The sequence below is a fragment of the Lissotriton vulgaris genome, chromosome 1_1, assembly GCF_964263255.1.
Source record: "Lissotriton vulgaris chromosome 1_1, aLisVul1.2, whole genome shotgun sequence".
Taxonomy (NCBI): domain Eukaryota; kingdom Metazoa; phylum Chordata; class Amphibia; order Caudata; family Salamandridae; genus Lissotriton; species Lissotriton vulgaris.
The window spans coordinates 1,471,023,367-1,471,048,360 of NC_141685.1; positions in this window are offsets into that span (position 1 = coordinate 1,471,023,367).

Here is a 24,994-nt window from a genome sequence, read left to right on the forward strand (position 1 = left end):
TGACTGGATGATTAAGGGACTACCATATGACTTCATTAAATTGAGTGGAATTGATTAGGATTGTGATGATAGTTGTGAGTTCTAGGAGCACTAGGTTGAGGACTTCAGACTTTTTTGCATCCCAAGGAGTAAAGGATTTTTAAAATAAGATTATGGCCTTCGATATGAGTCATCCGTAGCAGTTCCCTTGGGGGTGATGTAGCAGGGTTTCGCAAAAATGAAACCTGCTCAAATCTACACCCCCATAATACGTACTAATAATAAGTAATTGTCATAAACGTACACCCAACATGAACACAAGGGAACTGCTTTGCGTATGCCTAAATTAACACGTAAATAAATAATATTGTAATAACTTTCATTCTTTGAAAAATAACGAAGCAGTTGCATGAATAGGCTGCATGTGCATCAGTGTTTTGCATGTTGCATCCTGTTTCAAAAGTAATTATTAATGCTGCTTTATGCACTACACTTAGGCTAGGTAACATTAATAGGGAATAGTACAAGGTGGGTAACAAAACAGTGAAGGTTACATTATCGTATAATTAATACATGTTCATTTTCATTTACTTTAGTGTACTGGATGAAGTAGCCATTTTTATAAAATTGGCAAATGTGGGAGGGAGAGCTTCAAGGAGTGAGGTCTCTGTCATGAGGCAAGAAACAACACGCTGTGCGCCACAGATCACATGAAAAGGGTGAAGGCCAGAGTGTCAGATGACTGCCAAACGCTGTACCCAGGCGTGTGAGACTGGAGATGCACACTCCGGATGATGTTAATTTATGAAAGATAATTGTTAAAATGTTGTATCTTATGTGGAGAACGTGAGAGCGGACTAATATTCAGACCCTGGGAACTAATATAACAATAAAGTTGTTGAAGTAAAGGTGAAATCATGGTGGTGTGACAATGCCACCTCCTAAGCCCACCAATCCCTGTAAGAGTTCGATGATGTCCGTCAGTTTGCAGAGAGGCCTAGCTGTTCCTGACCTATCCTGTTACTGTCCTTATACCCTTTGTTCCTTGATTCTGTTTCGGTGAACCTTCAACATTCCCTAGGCCGTGGGGGTGGTTTTCCTACAGACCAATAGGTTTGTATTTAGCCAAAATAGTTCTTAGAATCTAAATATCAATGTATTTTGTCTCTGAAACGTTTGTCTCTCCACCTATCCACTTTGTCAAGGGTTTATTGATATGTATTATTTAGATGAAACTATTATCTCTTCATCTATCCCCTCCATTATATATATTATGTTTGGCATAAATACTTGCTGAAACGTTTGCCTCTTACTCTATCCACTCTTCATTGCATGAAGTCATTGTTTAATTTGGATGAGTTTGAAATTATATATATAATTGCTTCTTTCGTGAGATTCAGTGTTTGTAATCTGTGACCAAATGCAACTGAGCATTAACCTTTGATAATTTGAGATAAAAATTCATTATTAACTTTAACAAGAGTCTGTGACCATTTTTATTGACTAAATTGTTGGTAAGTTAGTAGTCATCATTGTAATCAACTATTCACCTAATTGGTCCATCGACCAAATAAAAGGAAAGTTGATATTAAAGATTAGGTATTAAAAGATGTCTCATTTCAATCTATAAAAGGAAAGAATTGTTGGAACGTATAAATTGACCCAGCGCATCGGGGATTCTGGGTGAATGTGTATGGGCCATTGTGTTATGATGTTATTGATCCCTGATCAGTTTTTGGTATCAGCGCTGGATCAGGGGCATACCGCTCAAAGTCATTTGTAGTTTCCCTGCTCTGGGCCTGGAATCATTGAGTTGACAAAATCCACACCCAAACATTCAAGGCCCTAAAAACATTCCAGGACTTTAGTGCCAAGCTGCAGGTGCCGAGGGGCCATGGGACTCCCTCTGTAAAGGTTAGACGAAAGAAGCAGTAGAAACTCTCCTCTTGACTACTCTACCCCCCACACTCAGTGTTTTGGCTTCCATGCTAAGTCCCTGACATCTTTTTTACCATCTGCTGTCAGTAAAGTGTAAAATATGTGCAAACATGGGCACATTATTTTCCCTGGAAGTGGGGAAAACATGGACATGGTATTGGTGGGTCACACGTTTCCATTAGAATGTAAACAAAGTGATGCTTCCTCTTCAGAAAGATCTTGTTTCCAACTAGTTGAAGTGCACCTGGCTGTGGAAACATCTTTAGCATATATGGTAACTGCATTGTACTAAACATAGACAAAAGGTTGACCTGTTTTACAGCATATTCTTCAACACAATACAAAATTGGTACATTAGTCTTATTTTCTTTAAACCAAAACTGGGGATTTTTAATTTAGGAAGTCTTTATAATAGTTGCATAATGAAGGAAATCTCAGCCCCTTTCAGATATCTGTCAGTAGGCCATGGTGTCACTGATTCTTTGCCAGTTCCCGATAAAACGTTTTTCATAATTTTTTATAACTCTTAATTAAAGCATCAACCAGTAGAGGGAGAGTCTAAAGAAAACACCATACTTTTAACAGAATTCAAATTTTCAAGGCATAGGTCTTGTCCCATTGAGTTTAAAGTAATAATCCAGTTGAAAAACTGCGATACAGTAAACATGTAAAACATTAAGATTCACAAATCAAATTAGAAAAATAATGCAAAATGTAATAAACCCCCAATTACACCACAATGAAGAACATCCAATTAGGGGAGCAGGAAATATGATTTTTTAAAGATTTAATTCGAAACAGCTCCAAAAAGCACAAAGTCCTAATGATAGTCAGTGGTTGCAGTCGATGGAACTAAGTTGCCACTTGAGGGCAACCTCGATGGAGCACCATTTGGATACACAAACTAGGATTGCCCTGTTCAAAGGTTTACTTCTGCATTAGTCCCTTAAGTCCAAATCCACACGAGTATACGTTTAAAGCTCCCAAGTCCTCAGTGGAGGCATTTAGAGACTCACATGGTGTCAGGTAAAGGCCATTGCAGGTCCAGTTGACACTGGCCAGTTGGGCAGTTGTGGAAAAGGCTTCTTGTGGCTTGTTGTATCCTTGTAGAATTACCTTATGACCCGTGTAGTTGTCTTTGTTGTCCTGGGAGCAAGGGAGCCCAGGTCCAGTCGTTCAGACTCCTCTCGGATGACACACAGCAGGTCCTCACCTCTTCTGTTATTCCTCAGGTCCAGCAGTGTTTTTGAACATAATTGTTAATGAAGGATTTGTATTCAAAACATCCTCAAACTCAACATTCAAAATCAATCTCTCCCTGTATTTGGAAATATCTTCACTTTATAAGAGAGACTTTATAACTGTGTATATTGGCCGTGTGCAGGGAAAACCAGGGAAGGTCATCCTGACCTAAATAGGCCAGGGCAGCCTTCACTGTAACGTCATGGCCAAGTGCCAGGGGTCTGCCTGGTTAAGGGTATCTGTGGAAAATTAGACAAATTGATGTACATAAGCAGCGTTCATTTGCCCTTTCCCACTCCTCTCCCTGTAAGCACCATGAATACCGTAAAATATTAACCGCATCACTCCGCCAGTAAAAGCCCGTGCCCATATGTACATGACAGCCATTTTAGGCACCCTGGCCTTTTGCCCGCTCATTAGAATCACCGGCTTCCCTCCTGCGCGTATTTTGAACACCCCCCCTTCTCACATGCATAGACCATAAAACCCTCTCCCTCTGCGCGACCCTGCTCTGAAAAGCAACCTCCTGCTTGACCCACGAAACCCCCCATTTCCTCTTGAAGAAGTATCCTTCGCCTCCGCTGACATAACCCTCCCCAGCTGTACCTGACTGCCCCCGCTCTCTCATGCACGGGTCATAAGATCTCTCTCTCTCTGTGCAACTCTGTCCTTGGGAGTCACGGCCGCGCCTGACCAACACCGCCTTTCCTTTCATGAATGACCCCTCTGTTGGTAAATCCTCCCTCCATGATTGACTGTCCACGCAGGTCCGAGGTCATCGCCTAAGCCAGGAGATACTGTCTACTGCCCCTTATTGTATGAAGTCACTCCTCTTCAAAGGACCCACTATTGATCCTGGCCACCCCACCCCCTGGGCTACGATCAGGCGCACACATCCTAAAAATTGGCGGAACACTCAGCTGCGTGATTACCCTCCCCCCCCCCTTATCAGCAGGTCAAGGGTCTCTATTGTGAACATATGTGGGGTAGGATTGACACGAGGATTATGGGGATGTCTTTTCCTTGTTTCACAATGTCGTGATTGTAATGCCAAGTGTTTTGTAAGGTATAAAAGACGATGTCTCAGCTCACTTGTTAGAGCACCTCCCGAAAGACACTGTGTTTCGTGTCCGAAATGACAGGCTCTCCTCATGAGAAATAAAACTCTGTTCTTGTGATTCCTACTTCCAGCGCCCGTCTCTTTATTTGGTAAATAATCAGAATGGAAACTAAGAGGCGACTTGCGCCAGCAGCCCGGGCATCGATACTAATATGGGCTAACTTTCCACAATTGGCATCCCAACGCGGGGTCCATCAGTGACATAAGGTCTAGTAAGAGAGATCCAGACGATGAGGTGAATATCTAAATGATCGGAGTATACCTGCCTTGAGAGGGCCCTCGTCCGGCTGCCGATTGAATGAACTTCACCGATTCCGAACGGACCTCTCTCGAGTGACCTACTGTCCTGACTGGAATCCCACAGGAATGCTGCATAGAGTAAGAGAACGACCGGGCGCTGGAAGGGGAAGACGAAGAACTGTCCGCATGGTCCGGTCCGGGTAAGATTAAGTAGGGTGTTTTTACGCCTGATTGGTAGGGTGGTTTTATCCACCTGATTGATTGATTGATTGTATTGGAATCGGTATTTGAATACTGATATTGTTGTTATTGGTTCATTTAGCTTTGGATGCTACTTGAAATATTGGTTCTCTTCTCGAGAACGAGACATTCTCTGTTTGCAAACAGCGGTGAATAGGAACGTTTGTCCCTCTTTGCAGATAGAGAAGGGTAGGTTATGCCCCTTTATGATTTCGTCAGGCCTACCTTTCTCCCCACTGATTGTTTGAAATCGATTAATGATCGATTGTTGCTCTTTGAGATCTTCCCTGTCTACAAACAGAGACGAATAGAAATATTCTGTCTTCCTTTACAGATAGCGAAGGGCAGGTAATGCAGATGTTTGTCCCCGTTGTAATCCGTCATGCCTGTTTTTCTCCCCACTGATTGATTGATTGACTGGACATTGTTGTCCCAGGAATTGTTTGTTTGAGGTATTTTCTGTTTGCAAACAACGTGGAATAGAAATATTCTGTCTAGTCTTTGCAAGTAGTAAAGGGTAGGTTATGCCCCTTTATGATTCGTCAGTCCTACCCACTCCCCACTGATTGACTATTATTTGGGGGTAGCTCACCTGGTCCGCCCAGGAGGCTACCCTAATGGAGGGACACATGCCCCCCACTCATTGACCACTTATTGGAGGTAGCCCATCTGGTCCGTCCAGGAGGCTACTCTAGTAATTGGAGGTACATCATCTGGCCCGTCCAGGATGATACCCTAATGAAGGAACATGTGTTCCCCTTGATTGATAATCTAGTTCCACCCCGGACCATTTATTGGAGGTAACTCATCTGATCCGTCCAGAGGTACCCCTAATGAAAAGGACGCATAAAAATATGAAGTGATCACCGTACCCTGTTAACAGAAACTTTAGCTCGAAACACGCTAAGGAAAAGAAGGAAAAATAAAAAGAAATCGGGCTAAGTCAGTAAACCCCTGATGAGCTCTCGACTTCACTAAAAATAAGAAACATTAGAAACAGTTCGTAATAAGAAATATAAAATGGCGAAAAGTCTGACAGCAAGACAGCCACGAGGTAGCTAGGTTCCGCTGCCTACTCCTGCTCCAAACATGTCTGCCTCATTGCCCACCACGCCCAAATAACGGCTAACTTTCCACATATCTGCTTGCTCATCTTCCATCAACTGCTTTTAAGAATTCCTTTCAAAATATCTACTTCAATGTATGTTCAGCAACTCAGTATCTCCCCATGTAGAACTGAACAGTTTATACATTGATGGTAAATGTAATTATATGTGCCACGAATCCGTAGGGCCAGAGCAGGGGGATGCTCATTTAAGGTGATTGCAATCACCCATTGGAACTCTTTGCCACTCCCTATCTGAAACATCACCAATCTTCTCTCTCTTAGAAGAGCCGTGAAGACCTGGCTTTTCGGTTGATCTAGCATTCCCCCATGCATCCTTTCCGCCGGCATTTGGAGATGGCCAGGACAGCCATGCGCTGCATAAATCTTATAACATAACATAGCATAACTTAACATAACATGACATTTAGAATCTTTAAAATGTACACAGCCCAATCCACAAAGGTGTTGCTTTGAATTACTCTTGTGATACACCTAGCCCATTCTTGCATTCCAGAGTAAGCAAGGAGAGCTTATGGATTCTTCCTAGAATCCAGGAGTAAGCTTAGAGTACTACAAGTGTAAGTCACACCTATTCATAGCAAAATCTTTGAGAGATGAGCATACATTGTACAGTTGGTGTGACTGTGTGGTGGAGGACACATCAGGAGTCAGCTGTCGTATTGTTTGCCTTCACACTCATTGCAACTTTTTCCCTATTGAACCAAGGCCCAAATTGGACTCAACTATAATACAATACAATCAGGTTTCTCACCTCCCTTTAAGAGGCGGCATTGCATGTTCTCTCTCTTCAGGTTGTAAGGATATGAGAGCATTTTTTAATCCCTCTCTTTCCAACCCACTCACTATTTCACAAATGCATTTCTGACATAGGGTAACCGACTGATATTCCTCCCTTGTTATGTTTAGTAGGTCTCAGCTTTTCATTTCACCCTGTTGTGAAGAATCCAGTGTTTTTGGGACAGTGGTGAAGGTAACTATTTATGACATGTTTGAATAGTTTGTGGTTTTCTCATTGACAGTGAGAAGCATTTCTACAGGGTCCATAAAGCAATATCAGATGTGCAACCAAAATATAGAAGTTCTTTCTGGTAAAGTGATTACCTCCTTATTTTGTCAGTTCTTCTTGTAACACTGTGTATCGTGTAATTTCCCGCCACGTGGATGTTTAGTTTATTGTTTTCTTCAGTTGTTGCAATGTCTGTTCGACTTCTTTAGTTTACCGAAACTATGCATTCAATGGGTTCAAGGCTAGATTTTTCTCCATTTACTCTCTTCACAATGCTCAATGTCTTTAGGTATGATGAGACTCGAATGTTTGCACTCAATGGGCAACCAAGACAATTCTTCAAACACAATGAGGCTACACTCATTCAGGGGGTGGAAAGGCTGAGGCTGCTCCTGGAAAAGTGCTGCCGCTGGGCGAATGGCTTTGCATCTCTGGAGAACAATCTAAACATCACCTTCTGAGCTTAAAACTTCTTTTGACATGAATCCATTAAACTCTTGTGAGTTTGTTAATGGCAATAGCCATATGGAACTTTTTTTAAGATGAATTTAGTTGTGGTTCAGCGCATTCTTGTTAGGCAATGGAGATACATTGCTGCTGCTAATAGTCCCTTGTTTCCAGAGTTTGTGGAAAACTTGGAGAGTGCTTGATTTTTTTATTTTTTTGGTAGTGTGTTATGAAGTCAGAGCTGAATACATAGAATTATTTTAAGGCATTAAATCATACTTTTGACACAAGCTTTAATAGTTTAAATACCATTTCGGAGAAAATCCTTAGGGGTATAAACTATATTTCTGTTTCACTTTGGATAATACACAGTCAAGCAGGATCCTCATCACCATACTAGACTGTTGATATTCTCACCATGAATATATTGTATTTAAGATGTGGTATATATATGTTTAGGGAAAAGATGAATCATTGACATCAGTGTGAATTATATATTCCTGATGGATGCTTTTTTATATTGCATTATGAGAAGCTACCTTGAGTAGGTACTAGAACTAGAGAGTGGTTGCAATACTCATGCAACAGAAGATAGTTACCTTATCAGAAAAGTAAGTGAGATTATGACAAAACCAAGGGGCATTTTATCAAGAAACAGCGTTAACATTATCGCCGCTTTAGGGGCAGAAAACTAAAGCGGCGATAATGGGCTTGATAATACGCCCTTGTGAATTCCCATAGAAGCCCATGTTCTGGTGTGAACATGGGCTTCTATGGGAATTCTCTACGGCGTATTATCAAGCCCATTATCGCCACTTTAGCAGCAGTTTTCTGCCGCTAAAGCGGCGATAATGTTAACGCCGTGCTTGATAATATGCCCCTAAATTACTTAAGTAGGCAGCAAGCTGAGAATTATATCGAAGGTTGCAGAAACACTTCACTGGCATTGGTATTTGCATGGACGACCCGAGAGCAGCAAAGAAATGCAACACATTTGACATGTGGTCAGCTTGAGGCTGTGATAGAGCAGTAAATGTGTGTGTTTTGAGATAACCTATTTATAATTGCTGCTTCTCTCTATGGCATCTCCACTTCTGATGACATATTTCCTGTAACCAGCCCTGTGTGACATTTCTCACTCTTCTTCCACATCTTATAGCATGTGCTCTGGCTTGCAATAAATGTAGGTTTATGCTTACTGATTACTTCAGAATGACCCTTTGCTCTTTCGTTCCTGATCTCTTGGCATATGGGTGAGCACAGAGAGATGAGATCCCCTTTACTGTAGCCCCACCGGATGCCGCAAAGTTGTTTCTTTTTCTTGTGTGGCAAATTCGTTTTAACTTGTGTCTCTCCCAGTTATTACAAACTTGTTACATTGACAAACTCTGACTTGATCTAATTCTGGTACTTATTCTTTTTTTTAATTCTGATGATACTTGCTCTGTCATTACCTTTTTATTAAAAATGTTCCCATGTTTTCGAGCATTTTGTATTGCCCATTCTACTTTGCCAGTCTGTATAGTGCAATTCTTTGAACGAATCACTTGCACACCACCTTGCATCTGTTATTTGTTTATTTATTTTCGAAGTTCTCCCTTGTCTTCTGGAGTTTTACCTCTGACCCCTCTTTCATTCTCAACATCTTTCCACACCCTTTCTCTCCGAGGTTTAGATAACACTGGTTTTGATTTAAAAAAGCAGCATATCAATCAATCAATCAATCAATCACTCAATCAATCATTTGTAAAGCGCACTACATACCCGCGTGGGCATCAAGGCGCTGGGGGGGGGGCGCTACTGATCGAACAGCCAGGTCTTGAGTATCCTCCTGAAGGTCAGCATGTCTTGGGTTTGTCGTAGGCTCAGTGGGAGGGTGTTCCATGTCTTGGCAGCGAGGTGGGAGTAGGATCTCCCACCGGTGGTTGTTCTTCAGAAGCGCGGACGGTGGCGAGTGAGAGGTTGGCGGAGCGTAGCTGGCGGTTGGGGATGTAAAAGGAGAGCCATCTGTTGAGATAGACTGGGCCGGTCTTGTGGAGTGCCTTGCGTGCGTGGGTGAGGAGCTTGAAGGATATCCTCTTGCTGGCGGGGAGCCAGTGCAGGTTTCTCAGGTGGGGGGGGATGTGGACGTGGCATGGTACGTCGAGGATCAGTCGGGCTCTGTTGAAGACGTGGTGCAGGAATGGGTCTGACGGAGAGCCAGAGAGGATTGTGTGCATGGTCTTTATGGTGTTATCGATGTTCACGCTGGCCCAGGCTAGCAGGGAGTCATGGTCGATGGTGTGCTGAGGGTCTGTTGTTTTGCTGTCTGTTGGGGCTGTCTGGGTGTTGAAGCATAGTGGGCAGTTGCATAACAAGAGCACCATTGTCTATAATGCCCCTATTTTAGATGAAAAAGGCCCTTTACACCCATGCATCCCAGTGCCACTGCACCTTATGTTCTATTGATAGTTACACCCCTGATAGTGGTGCTATGTATCAGCCCAAAACAAAAGTATAATTATCATGCCTGAGTCATCTAGGGGTCCCTCAGGTGGTCTACCTTTGACTTATTAGTACATTAGGGAGATTAAAATAAATGGAATTTAGGTATATTGATGTTTGCCCAGTAAAGGAGATTCTGGCCTAATTTTTGTCCAATGTTGCTATTTTCCTGTGTTACCCTTTGTTTTGTGCCTAGGTTTATTCTAGCTGTGAGGATAATATCCCACTATTATACTAGTCCTGGTTCTGCACCAAACCATTGTTTCTCTTCATCTTTTAAGTCTTACAGAAGGGCATTACACTTTGGACTCTTATCTAGGAATCAATCTGCTCGTGATTGCACCAGATTGTGATAATAATAACACAAAACCTAAGACTCCTTGCTTGAACATATGGTGATAACACAGGTTTAGAGATACAGAATAAATTGGTTGGTTAAATTAATCTCAGACACTGTTAATTTAAGCTGGGCTTTAAAATACTCAATTGTTTAAAAAAAAGTCTATTTACTTAGTGTTGAGGGTAAAAGAAGGCCAGATGTAGCCAAGTAGTAAGTTACAACGAGGTGGTTTTTAAGTCCAGTAACAGATGATGAGGATGGTAAGTAAGATGTTAGATAGCCCCACCAGGAGCAGCCTCCCTGCTGCTCAGCCTACACACTCCATCTGACATTCCCCACATCACCAGTCACTCATGCATTCTGTGACATCCAACCCACTCCTCTTCTGTTATTCCTCAGGTCGAGCATCGTTTTTCACCATAAACCAAACATTCCAACACTCATCCTGTCTGAGCAGTAGGGACGATGTGACTGAGAGAAAAGAGAAGTGACAATCAAGCCACAATACTTAGCTACTACAGACAGGGACCAAACATCGGCAAATCAGCGCTGGCTAGCCCCACAAGGAGTTCTCTGGCACGAACTGCTAGACCACACCTCCTCTGCAAGGTAACAAGTGACCCCTGATTTCTTTCAACCTTATTGGGTTTTAAGGATGAGGTTTATCTTGAGACCTATGGCACAGCACGTGTGAGACAGGTCTGAGCACAGCAATCACACTAACTTTATCTCACTTCGAAAAACAAGAAAATTATGCCTTGTTGTTTAATTGCCCTTGCCTAAGGATATCTTCATAGTCCCTCTAGAGACAAAGCACAACCATGTTTAAATCAGCCTAAGCCCTACCCCAAAATGGATAGTCCAGCCAGAATGCAAGGCCATGTCACTCACGAAAGGGAATACTTGCAAGCCCAAAATTGAGAGATTTTTTTTCTTCTAAAAATAGGGTTTGCTGTGTTTTTGTGTTGCAGAAACCTCTTCTTTTCACCGGCATTTTTTAAAAGGACTTCATGATTTTTGCAAAGTTTCTACTGTTCTAATGAGTTTTACCGAAGTTGGCATTTGCACAGTTGGCCAAATCTGTACATGCACCCCTTGCAGAAATCTAAATTATAAGTGTTTATTATGTTGCTGTTACAAGAGAGCATAATTCTGTTTTCACAATTACAACTATAGTAGGGAAGGCATACTCAAACATACTGCTAGCCCCTTTTTCGAAAGTCTCAAGTACTTTGTTGATGTTCAGGTGCCGAGGGCAGACTCGTTGGCCCACTAGTTATTTTATTTGTCTTTCTGTACGCGTGCTCTGTATTATAGATGTTACAGCTGGCCAGAATACAACTGCATTTTCCACTGGGCCTCAAGGGAGAGTGGAAAATCAAACAGGAGGAAAATATCTGAAGAAGTACACAGACTGCAGCTGACCAGACTCTCACTCACTAGAGGCATCATGGAAACACTCATATAGATGAAAACAAGACTTCTCACACTGTTGCTCAAATGGAGTGTTTGTTATAGAGGCGATAAGTACAAGGCACCTTAACTTGAATGCAGCCTCGACCCTGCTATTTATAACAAAATGCCAGGGGCCTTATTTATGAAGGCCTTGCGCCGCCGGTGCGTCACTTTTAACATGGGAAAAAGTGACGCACCGGTGGCGCAAGGCCTCCATAAATAAGGCCCCAGGGGCCTTATTTATGAAGGCCTTGCGTCAGTTTTGCGCCGCCGGTGCGTCACTTTTTGTGACGCACCGGCAGTGTAAAAAATGCGCCTTGTTGCGCCATATTTAAAAAGTGACGCATCTAGGTAGATGCGTCACTTTTTAAACCCCTGCGCCACATTATACCTGCGTCAGGTATAATGTATGCAGAGGGGGCATGCCCCCGCAAAAAGCCTCGTAATAGTGACGCAGTGAAATCTATGAGATTTCACTACGTCACTTTTAGGACGCTGTTGCGTCAAAATCTTGCGCCTGCCTCACAGCAGGCGTAAGACTGACGCAAGCCCCATGTGAAAGGACGCATTGCTGGAGTTGCGTCACTTTTGTGACACACTCCAGCAATGTGTCACTTTTGCGCTTACAGATACGTCAGAAATACTGACGTATCTGTAACTCCTTGCGACATGATGCGTCATACATTAAATATGACGCATCAGGAATGTCGCAAGGAGTGCGCAGTGAAAAGTGACGCATCGCTGTTTTCACGCTGTGATGCGTCACTTTTCATAAATGAGGCCCCAGGGTTTTAAGTAGTTATAGCTCCTGGTTTCTACAGCACATACTAACCAAAACTACCTTTTCAGAATTACATTCAAAGTAATGCTTAGACTATTTCTGAATATAGTGCCCGAGACGAGTGAGTGCTGTGGTCATCGCCATAGTATGTTGTTGGGCGGAGGGTGTCTCCCCAAAAAGATATTTTTAAAGTGAGTCTCAGCACTTCATTTTACAAATAGACTGGATAAGGACTCGGAGAATACAAATATTAGACATTAGCTTCAATATTTCGGACTTTTCAAAATCACTTAGCTTTGTCGAGTGCTCCAGGATCAGAGGTAAAGATGTCTGTAAGTAGGCTCCGAAATCTTAAATGGATATATTTTCCAACTCCTAGCCACAGCTGTTAGTCCTGTTTTTCTTTGCTGAAAAACATGACTAACCCAGCACGTTTGTCAGGGCAGCAGATACTGATCGTAGAAATGGTACCATTATCCCTTAATTTTCATGTTATGGCTAAGATGTGTGGGATGGGTACCTGAACCCACAACAATTTGTAAGGGTTTCTCAAAACTCTACTGGGAATCTGGCAATCCCAATTGGACTATTAACTCCCAGAATACCAGGTCACCTTGGCCGAGACTTCCATGAAGGACCATGCGACCTAGTATCGTTTGATGGTTGGAATGCACACAAATTGTACCCCATCAATGCCGTGAGGCCTGTTAAACGAATTGATGTTCAGTGTGAAAAGGGTCTAAAGCATGTCTTTTTTGTTTACATGGTTTGGTTGAAGAAATCAGCAAGCATTTCCTGTAGCATTGCAGTGTGTTATGGCAGGGAACAATTTAATTAATATTATCTCATGGTCTGGACTAGGATGCTGTTTACCTATGCACTGCATTGTCTTTTAATTATTGGATTGGCCAGTCTTTTTGTGTGTTATTTCACAGGGGAAGGGAATGAAATGGTTTTGTTGAATGTTTTTTATAAGATCAGAACCGGAATCTGTACTGTTGTCTCCACCACGAGTCAAGAGCGTGGTTGTTCTGGTGTTTCTGTTAGTCACTATTTGCCATCTGAGAAGTTAGTCACTTTTTACAGTATTAGTGTATATCTTTTAAGTTAGCTGGCATTGCTACTGTATCTATGTAGCACTCGAAACAGCCTTGATAAAAGGTTTAATTGTTCTATTCTTGTGTTCCATTTTATGTGGTGGTGTTCACATTGGTATTTCCTAGTGTGAAGAAGAGGGCAGCCTTTCTGCGTGTGCTGTTATTTATTTATTTTATATATTCATGCATGTGGCTCACCATCAGGACACCTTATGAGTAAGGTGTCCTTGTGCAAAGCTAGATGCAGTAATCTGTCCAGAAGTACCAATTATGAATTGAAAGGCCATGTTTTACATTTTGTCCTGTGGGTAGAGGTGTCCAGGCTTTTGTCTGTTTTGCAAATGCTCCTCATCCCGGGTATCATCTCCTGCTCCTATGTCTATTAGCAAAAAAAGGCAGTGGATAAGTGTAGGATATCCACAGGCGAAACCCGGGAGAACATGTACTGGAAATAAAGGGATGTTATTTGATTAAGCAAAGGATTGCTTCCTTTCCCTTTGATTTTCAAGGCGACAAAGCCAAACTAATGTACTATGTTTAGTGCTAGACCAGGGTAGATCAGCTGCTGCAGCAACATCTCTGGGCAGCGCCTGTGCGTGCTACAATTTGTTTCAAGATGCTGTCTGTTGTGAAATACAGTCAATGAGGTGCATAAGAGTGATCATGCAAAGTTCTGAGATCAGAGTGGCTTTTGTTTTCTTTCTGAGATACAATGAGCTGCATCTTTTTCCCCCCTAAATCCGAGCACAATGAGGAACTCTAATGCCTCGAGTGGCACTGTCCTCTGTGTCTCTCTGTTTCAAACGTGTGCAGGATTGAAATTGCTGTAGTGGAAGAACCTTAGCATCTTGGGAGCAAAGCACTTTGCTCAAACTGAGAGAGCAGCAGATTCACTTACCTCCCATTCAAATTGTGCAGAGGGAAATCACGTGGAGGATCAAGACACTCACTAGGGTCCACATTACAAACAGTGACACTGTGGTGCAATTGGCGTGTGCACCCATTTTTTGCAACTCTAAAGCACTGTATAAATACAAAAGAAGGCACAGACGCTTGTGCCCCCTCTTCTGTAATTTAAATAGATTTGGTCCAGAAAGAGTGCGGCTCTATCTTGAAAGATGCTCCTTCATTTGCATTGAGGCATGGTGCCATGCTAATGAGGGAAACAATTTGCGTATGTGCCTGCACTCTAATATGAACGTGGGCACCGGTGCACCGACCAAGCACCACAGAAATATGGTGTACCCTGAGTGCGAACCCTGCAAGTGGTTAAAAGGCCATGGTCCCCTAGACATCCTCCTGTAGGTGAGTGCAGTCACCCACTGCACCTGCCTGCGTGAAGATGTCTGTTCCGCCTTTAAAATGAAAGCGGGAGCCACTTGTACAGAGAAACATAAAGAAAGAAATAGTGGCTGATTCAAACAGACACTCTATAGTCCACTAATGCACTGCTGTGTGGGCAATAAAGGTTTACAGCTTTCCTAGGGGCAGCACACTACTTCTAATAGTGCGCACAGGTACTGTTTGCTCCCGGTACATCTGTTTAAAGGTGCACTGTGGCACAAACAGGGGCATTGCACCCGTTATGTTAGACGAACCCAGGAGCATGCACTCCATGCCTGGACCCACCATGACAACATCCCTGCTACACCTCCTCAACCCATATAATGCTGATGCAAGGGTAAAAGTTCATGCCTCTGTGCTCGCTGCCTGGCACTGGGCTAGGGACCCCCTAACTGACTACGCGGACCATCTTTCTTCCCCTTTAGTTGTACAATTTATTACTGCACCCACAGGAGAGGGCCCACAGTATGCCCTGTCTGCGAGATATATATGTTGCCACCCTCAGCATGTGTTCTTTAAATTGAACTTTCACTGGGCAAGTGGAAATGCATAGGTAAGCATGGAGCCTTTCTCCTGGAGTACATAAAGTTTCGCATTTTCAATGTGCAAATATTGTAATGCCCATGGACAAATTAATTATATATCTGGTCTATTCTTCAACCTCAAGCCGTGGCAGATGCACAGCAAACTACCCAAACTTCTGATTACACAAGGTTTGTGCCTTTTTGCAGGACACTTTTCAGGATTTTACCCGCTCTCTAGGATGTCTTGGTATTCACAGTTGAATATCTAAGAGCTGTCAAAGTAGCCATGGTTTGCAGCTATGTTTACGCAAGCCAGTGTGTGGTCACCAGAGTTTATCAGAGCACTCATACATGCTCATAGGAAGTTTAGTATAGAAGTTATATTTTTTCAAACTCTATCAGCCTTGCATTAGAACAAGTATCACAATAAGAATTCTTAATACTGTTAAATATGTGATAATTGTATTGTGACCACTAGAGTTCATTTTGTTATGTAGGAATTGTCTATGTACCCATCTGCCCGCCTACTATTATAACATATCTTCTATTTGCCCAGCAGAAGGCCGAATAGCACTGTATCTCTTCTGTTTAGCCTGCCATAGACAAAATAGTACAGATGATGTACAATTTGACTAGTGGCGGAATAAACAGTGTGAATGAGGTATTTTTTAGCCCAACATAAAGAAAAAAGTTACTCTAGGCAATTATAGTGGGGTGGCCAACTTGTAATTGGGATGCAACATGTGTGTGGTATTTGAAAGTTATTGCATATACAAATGCACAACAGGTTGTAAAGAGGTGGGTGAATGAATTAAGCTAAGCTGTTAATAGATAAAAAAAGGAAAGATCAATTTTGAATACAAACACCTATTACAAATAATACATGTAGAAATGAAACACACGCTTCAGGATATGGCACACAGATATTTTGTACTTCATTCAGAGAGTATTTGGCTGTCAGCAAGGGATACTCATTGTGGACTTAAAGCATGTTACATAAATATTTTATTCAGTCACGAGAATATATTGTTTTTGTTAGTGTTCATGATGATCATTTTGATTATTTTTGGGTTCTAGACTCCTTTTGAGCCACCTATGGAAGGCCTGGTGCTAGCTTTAGGCTTCTCTTTAAGGAGGATGGTGCTTGCTTTATATTTCAAATCTAGCAACACATCCTGTACTTGACAGTTGTTGGGAGGTAGGATCCTTCTGCATGGTTACCCCCACTTTTTGCCTGGTGTTGAGCTGTTTTTGACTAGTCTGACTGGGTTCTGCTAATCAGGACCCCAGTCTCTCTGCTTTTTCATTTAAATTGTTGTAGTAAGTACTTAGGTACATCCCAGGTTGGATACTGGGGTACCCTTATCAGTCCCTAGTATATGGTACTAAGGTACCCAGGGCATTGGTACCCCAGAGGTCTCCATCGGGCTGAGGCATGCATTGTGACACCTATGGGAGCCATTCAAAATGAAACTACAGGCCTGCCATTTTAGCCTGTATACGCTGGTGCTAGCACCACTTACTAAAGATATAGGTTTCCTATATCTAAGGGTCACTGCACTTAAAATCTATGTCACCCCTAAAGTAGGCCTTCACAATCCTGAAGGCAGGGTGCTGGGTTCTAGGTATGAGGGTGCCCCTGCATGAGCAGGACACTCCTACAGCCTACGAAGTCCATTCTCCTGGGTTGCAAGTAAAGCAGCCATATACCATATAGAGGGGCAATGCATATTTACGCTATGGCCATCTCGAAATTGGCTATCACAAAGCCTATCATGTTTGGTATCAAAGATGTTTGAATCATACCCCCATACCATAAAAGTTGTGGGAGATATAATTTCAAGCACTGTAAGAGCCCCCCGTTAGGCTCTCAGTGTTCCCGGTGCCAGTCTTCTAGACCTATACAGCACAAAAAGGTTGCTGCCGACCAGATACATTTATTTATTTATTTATAAAATTTTATATAGAGCAAACTTGATCCCGAGGGAAATCAGAGCACTGTACAATTTGAGGGAAAGGAAGGTATCAGTTCAGTTCATGAGTCAAGTGGGATTCTGCGCTTCTGCTGCGGAGCCAAGCTCCAACAGGGGAATGCAGAACAAATGGCACTCTGTCACAGATAGGATTTAGTGTATTGGGACCGGGTGGGTGCGATTGCCAGCGCCACTGAGACTGCATGGGGGGCATATTTGGTGCCTCCTTTCATAGTCCAGTTCAAACCAGCTCTGGCAGCCATTAACTCTACTCTGGTGAAATACTGGACAAAGGACATAGGAATATCCTCCCTCCTTTCGAGACCCTTCCCTGGGAGGGTCCCCTGAATCATCTCAAGCCATTCTTTATGGCACTTAAGTGCTTACCTGGGTGTAGGTCCCTAGATTTGTCGTGGAACAAGATTCAGATCAGACACCACTTCTACTTCTACCGTTCGTGCACTCTGGACTTTGCTGGACTTTATTTAGGCTTGACTTCGTATCCCTTCCAGTCTGCAACATCGTCTGTGCCTGCACACCATACAGAAACCTTCCAAGGCCTGTGGGCATCAAAGTCTCCAGAATGAATCTCCCTTGAAGTGAAGGAGTCACTTCCCCACATTCTCAGGTACCGCCACTAAGCTGACTTGTCTGCTGATCCAGACTCTAAATGGTTCTGCAAAACAGTTGGTGATTCTCCACAGCTCTCAAGCCCTGCCCTCTCACCAAGTTTGAGGCCAGTATCCCTCATGGGAGTTGCAGTTACTGAACCCCTGTGCAACGCGTCAACTTGCAGTTGCAAAGGCTTGTTGCCTTCCTTCCACCAAGATCTTCAGGCTCCAAGTAGCCCCAGCCTCAAACACCTCCAGTGACCAAAGTCTTTGTCCACATCGCATCGTTAGCACTGTGGCCTGCATCTTTTGATGAGCTGCTCGACATCCTCTGGCCACTCCAGTGCCTCCAGCCTCTGGTTCCCGTTGAGAGTCACCATTGTTTCTTTTGGGCTCCCCTGATTGCTCAGAGTCTGCCCTTACTACCCTGCTTGTGGTGAGTCCCCTGGACCTTGCTGGTTCTGAGATTGCATCTTCTTCCACCTCTACGTTGTTTGCAGTTTCCAAGGCTTGTTGGTGCTCCCGCCGGACACCAACCTCTTAGCTATCGACAGCCAATGTGGGACAGCTCGTGCCTGGCTCCTGGTCTTCCTCAGCATCAACTGGTCCTCCCAGCTGCAGAGTCCAGGTCACCATCAACTCTCCTGCAACACCCAAGGGCATTAATCTTCCAAGTCCCCCGGTCACTCCTGAGTGACATAGACTCTGTCCCCTCTGCTTGCAGGTACCTCTCAACTAGAATCCACCTTCCTATTCTACAGGACATTTTCTCCTTCTTCAGCAGTGGCATTTTCCTAAAGTCCTACATTGGGTTCGACTGTGGTTTCTGACACGACTTCACACCTATAAACCCGGCTTCCCTGGTGTAGGTAACATGGGTACTAGGGCATCCATGGATGGGGTGGCTCTTCAACCTTCAGTCTTCCAAGGGGTTTCTTCAGGGTCCACTGGGAAGGGTCCTTAATCTTTAAAACTCCAACTGCAACTTACACATTGATATGTACAGGCGTGTTCCCACACTGCACACAATTTCCATGGGGCTCCTTGTCTTTCACCTTGGGTGGTTCCTTGGGTCCCCAGCACTTCTACGTCCTCTGGACATCATCCTGACATAAGTCATGGTTCATATACCACTTTCCTAGGACATAGTTTGGTCCCCCTGTGGTCTACTGTGTATTCCGTGCAATTTACTTGATTTGTATGCAAAGTATTTTGTGCATTGTGCATATCTCTGGGTAGGAGCTATTTGTATGTGTTAGAGAGTATTATATAATAAATACACATTTTTATAAATATCTATAAATATCTTGTGTGGTTCTTTTTCACTTAATCTATACATATAAGATTGCATTCTGGTAAAACAAGCTGCTTTACACTTCTTCTGAACTAAGCCTGAAGGCTGCTCTCCACAGGTCCCACTTAGAGAGCTTTCTAAGGTTGTTGAGACCTCTTAAATCACCACAAGTGTTGTCTGGACTGGTTCAGGGTGCCCACTTACATAAGTGGATATCAAATACAAGGCCAGCCTCTCACAACAGTGCTGTCTCCGCAAATTAAATCTTATACCCAGACAAAACCTATGTGACAGGCTTGGAGGGATTCTGGGGAAAGAAGTAGTAGGTGTAGGAGGATGAAAGGTAGGAGAATAAAGGTCAAGATGAGAATCACTAGGAGGCTTAGAATGATAAGAGCCATAAGGACCAGGACACAAACAGCCCAGAGAGACCTACGCTATGAGGTTCGGAGTACCAATGCCATAGGGACTAGAAACAAATAGACAATAAAAAACAGAACAATAAATATCATCACTAGGGGCACCGGGCCAGGGTTCAATGGATCAGGAGGGTGTGGAACAGGGGTGATCTGAACTCAGTGGACAAGGGCCCGAAGTAACAGAAGGACCAGAAGTAAGAGAACCATAATGACAAGGAGAGCCATGAGGTCATGTGTGTAGTGACCAGGACCAGAGGAATAAGGACACGCAGGGCCAGAAGTAGCGGCCATGGAAGAAAAGGTCAAAGAGAATCAGCACCAGGAAACCAATGGAGAGAAGAACCAGAGACCAGAGGGATAATACCAGAGACATCAGACCATGGAAGACCAAAAGACCAGAAGGAAAAGGACCAAGAAGACCACAACTAGAATTACCAAATCAGGACCTTGAGACCCTATATCAGAATGTCCGGGGGTTATAAAGGGTGAGGAAGTCTAGGTCCAGTGGGTCCAGGATTAGAAGGTCCTGGAGTGCCAGACTCGGGGGGATCCTAAACCACATTGAAAAGATCTACATGAACCAGGATGACCCACAACATAGGAACTAGGATGGCCAGTGCCATAGGTTTGAGGTAAACCAAAGCCAATGGGACCCTTACTAGGAGGACCATGATAGAGGGGGACATGGCCAGATGGACAAGAACAAGGTAGAATAGGCAAACCAGCACACTTGGAGCACTAGTAGAAATTGGATGGTGTCGGATGGGATTAAGAAAACAGGGGATCAGGAGGACTGATGGACGAGAATTAGAGTGAGGAAGATGAAAAGGGCCAGGACTTTGAGGCTGTGAAGCAGGATATCCAGGCTCTAAACGACTAGGGGCAGGAGTACATGATACTGAAGACAAGCCGATCCTGGACTAGAAGGTACAGGAAGTTCTTAGATTAGCATGAACTGGAGGTCAAGAAACATCAGATCTAGGAAAAACCAGGATGATCTGTGATAGGACAAGTTATTGCAAAGCCATGCAGGCAAGTAGCAATAGGATAAGGACCAGATTGAAGAGGACTACGAAGCTAAGGACCTGAAGGGTGATGGCCAGTATGTCAATGACACAAAGATAAGCAGGACAGGGATTAGGAAGACCAGAGCAAGAAGACTAGGTAAACCTAAAAAAAACATGACCAGGAGGACCAGAAACTTGGCTATGAGAGTCATGAAGATGAAGACCTGAGGGAACCTGGGCTTGGATTACCAAGGGGGACAGAACAACCATAACACTAAGCAGGGCCAGGGTGAGGAAGGTATGAGGTGAGAAGGCCAGTCAGCATCTAGAAGACCACGTAGAACGGATAGTGCTGAGCAGGAGGACCAGGACCAAAATGACCAGTCTCAGGAGGACCTGATCAAGGAGAACCTAGATCAAGAGGACCTGGATCAATGGCTGCAGTACCAGTAGGACTAAAGGGACAAGGAACAGATCAAGGAGAACAAAGGCAACCCGAATCAAAAGGACAAAGACTTAGAGGTCACGAGAAGTAAACTGGATCAGGATCTTTGGTACTATGTCTATGAGGTTGACAGTGAGGAGAAACAGGACAAGATGAGTAGGGCCAATAGAAAAAGCCAGATGGTCCAAGAGTGCAGGAACCAGGAAAGGCCATGATAGCCAAAAGTCAAAGTTTATGAAAGCAAGCACAATAGGACAAGCAGGACCAGGATGACCAGGACCAAGGAGACCAATATTAAGATAGCATGTGGGTCAGGGCAAGGGACCTAGGTCCAAGAGAACCCAAGCAGGGCCAGGGCAAAGAGGACCAGGGACAACGGGAACAGAATCTCAAGAAGGTTAAGGACTATGAAAAATAAGAATAGCATGACATTGATCAATAGTACCAGTAAGCAAAGGACTATGGGAACCAGGAAGATCAGGGCAAAAAGGATCAGAACCCTCAGCACCAGCACCAAGAGAAACAGGCTGAGGAGGAAAAGGAGGATCAGGACCAGGGACCCCCAGGGCCAAGATGAGCACAGCCTGGAGGTCCAGGCCACAGGGCTAAGAACAGGATGGCCAGGAATAGGAGCAATGGGATGGCCAGGACCAGGAGGACCAGATAAAGGAGTACCACGATGAGTTGTGTATAGCAGCATGAGGAAAAGCAGCAAGAATACCAGGGACTCAAGGATCAGGACCAGATCCAAGCCAATAGGACCGGGGGCCAGAATAATCAAGAAAGACGAGGGAGTCAGTACCAAGAATACCAGGTAGTCCAATGCCAGGAGGACCAGTACCAGAGCAAGGAGGATTAGAAGTATCAGCACAAATAGGACCAGGAAGAAGTCTGGGGTTGCCTTGGGGACAAGGAATATAGGAGCAGGGCCCAGAGTACCAAGTGGAGCAGGAAGACCAGTACCCAGGGGTAGCAGGACAGTGCTAAAGAAGATCAGGAGGACCAGAAAAGCCATACCCCAGAAGACTGAGGGGTCTGAATCTGGATGTCCAGGAGGACCGGGACCAAAATGACACGAGACAGAAAGACCCAAACAAAGAGAACCATGGTCAAGATGGCCCAGACCAAAGGATGCAGTGCCAAAATAGCCATGAGCACAAGGCACAGGGCCAGGTGGACAAGGATGATCCAAAACAGGAAGAGAAGATCTAAGGGGGCAAAGCCTAGGAGGGCCAGGACATAAGAGTCCAGGAAGACCAAGGGGACAAGCAGGAAAAGGAACTGATATACTGGAAATCAGATGAGAAGGCTCAGACAGATCAGAAGGACGAGTTTAAATGGACGAGGGTCAAGACAATCAGGAAAGAGAAGAAAGAGTTCGGAGATGGGGCCTGAAAGGATCAGGATGGCCAGAAGGACCAGAACCAGGAGTAATAGACATGCAAATACCCACACAAGGAGAACTATAAATAAAATTATCATATCTAGTGGGCACAAAACCAGGAAGCAAACATGGACTGAAAGGATCAAGAATAGGAAGACCATTGCGAGGAAAACCAGACTGAGCGTGAGGAATACAAGTAGAACAGGACCTGAAGAAAAAGATGAGCTGGCCAGGCAACCAGAGCCAACAGGACAAGAGCTAAATGACCCAGGGCCATGAGGACCAGTGAAACCATAACCAAGGGGAAAAGGAAGCTCAAACCAAAGAGGCCCAGAGTACCAAGGAAGGCCAGCATGAAAGGGACAATGATCACCAAGCTAGGTGGCTAAGAACGGCTAAGAGCAAAAGACCTGGATGAGAAGGATTAGGCTAAAGTAGAAACTTTAGTTGAAGATGACAATGAGCAGAAGGACCAAGGCCAAGAGTATTATTACATGCTGGAGGAGGAATCAGAGAACTAGTCAGGTCAGGAGTAGGTAGACCATGGCCATTAAGACCCTGGACCGGATGGGGAATGATTAGGTATACTAGAATTATCAGAATAAGCTAGACAAGGACAAGGGCTAGCAGGAGCAGAGAGGTCACAACCAAGGGACCAGGACTTGAAGTTCTGAAGAGAGTGGGGGCTAGGAACTGGGGTATTAGGACCAGACTGGCTAGGATCAGGAGGCCCGGAAATAGCTAATACAACAATGAGCCTGGGGCAGGGCCAGGAAGATCAGGGTCAAGAAGAACTACAACCAGGATCCCCAGATTCAGGAACCAGTACCAGGGTGACCAGAATTAGTTAGTCCGGGGACATGATGAAAGTCAGAAGAACCAAAACAAAAGGAGGACTTAGAACAGGAGTAGTAGGTAGACCAACACCGAAAGGCACAGAAAGACCTGGAAGTGAAGGAAGAAGAACAGGAGCAAAAGGGCACCTATGTGAGTCTAGTCACAAGTATTAGGATATCCCTTTTGTAAATGGGATTTCTTATTCACTCATCTTATACTGCCAACCCCTAGAAGCCTCCACCTTTATAGCCCACGCATAGAACTGGTAAATATTTGATTTAAAAAAAGAGCATGCATAGTGAATAAAACACCATGACTGTTACACTCTGACCTCTAAATGTAGAATGTGTGGTCTGATGCAAGCACAGTATTCTGAGAACAGATCTGAGGGCCTAGGGACTGAAACCTGGTAGAGAGTTTGATGGTGGATTGGTGAAATTGAGTGTGGTCTGTGAAAGATGACAGAAAGTTTTGAGAAACTCAGATGGCTAAAGTCTGGAAAATTGGCAATGGCTAACAAAAGAGTCAAAGGAATATGGCAATCAGCAAAACGAAGCTCAAGATCATAAGGAGGCTCTCATGAGCTGAAGGGGTTATGGAGGCTTCAGATAAATCATCTCAGATGGTCCAAAAAAGTATTCCGTGTAACTCCCAGATTTTTGCGCTGACATTGAAGATTTACTAAGAAGTCATACAATACAAGACAGCCAAACAACCAGCTATGTTGCATTGTGTGACTGGGAGTGAGTAGATATGAATCATATCTACTAAGATATGACTTATTTCTGTTGTCCGCACTGTGTGCTGTCTAGCACTAACATGGACACCCTTGCGTCATGGTGGAAGGGTGCCTGCATTGTGAGTAGGATTTTTTTTGTCCAGGACGGAGGACTTTCCTGCATACAAAGAATCCTTTGAGGTATTTTCCTTTTTATGTGTGTTGCAGAATGAGGAAGCAACAAGGATATTTACAGATATTTCTTGTTATGCCTCACTTGGGAAGGCACACCATTTTGACGCAATCCCAGGTATACTCACCTTAGTAAATCTGCGATTACCTCAAAATCTCCTTAGCGCTGCTGTGCATTACACTAGATTTACTAAACCATATAGAGCCATGCAAGGTGGCTTTCTGTGACTTAGTAAATCCCATTTAAAGGCTTATGTTGCCCTGCTTGATGCAGAGGGAAATGTAAGCCCTTAATTAATCTACCCCTAAATCTATAGCGGTAAGACTCATTGTGTGATTAAAGTCTTAGTGCATGGACCAGTGGGATGCATTTTGCATGATGTGTTGGTGAGTAGATACAGCTTCTCTAAACAGTTGAGTGCATTGACTGAATCCCTGTCTATAGAGGGTGGAGACACACAACTGAAATGAGGGAGAATGGAGATAAGGCTACACATAAAATTTTGTAAGGTCCTTTTTAGCAAGGGGTTGCTGATTAGTCCTTCCTGGGTGATAACCTAGGGTAGAAGTAAGGGGAAGTAAGGGGTAGGCCATAGGTTTCTCTTGTCAAAGTTTCTAAGCAGGGCTGCCCCTTTGTCTGTGCATGATGACTACTCAGAAACGCTGATGACAGCTTGGTGCTGACGTCTCATGCTTCATTGTGTCCTTGTTTGGATACTACTGCTTGGAGCCAACACGTTTGCTACTG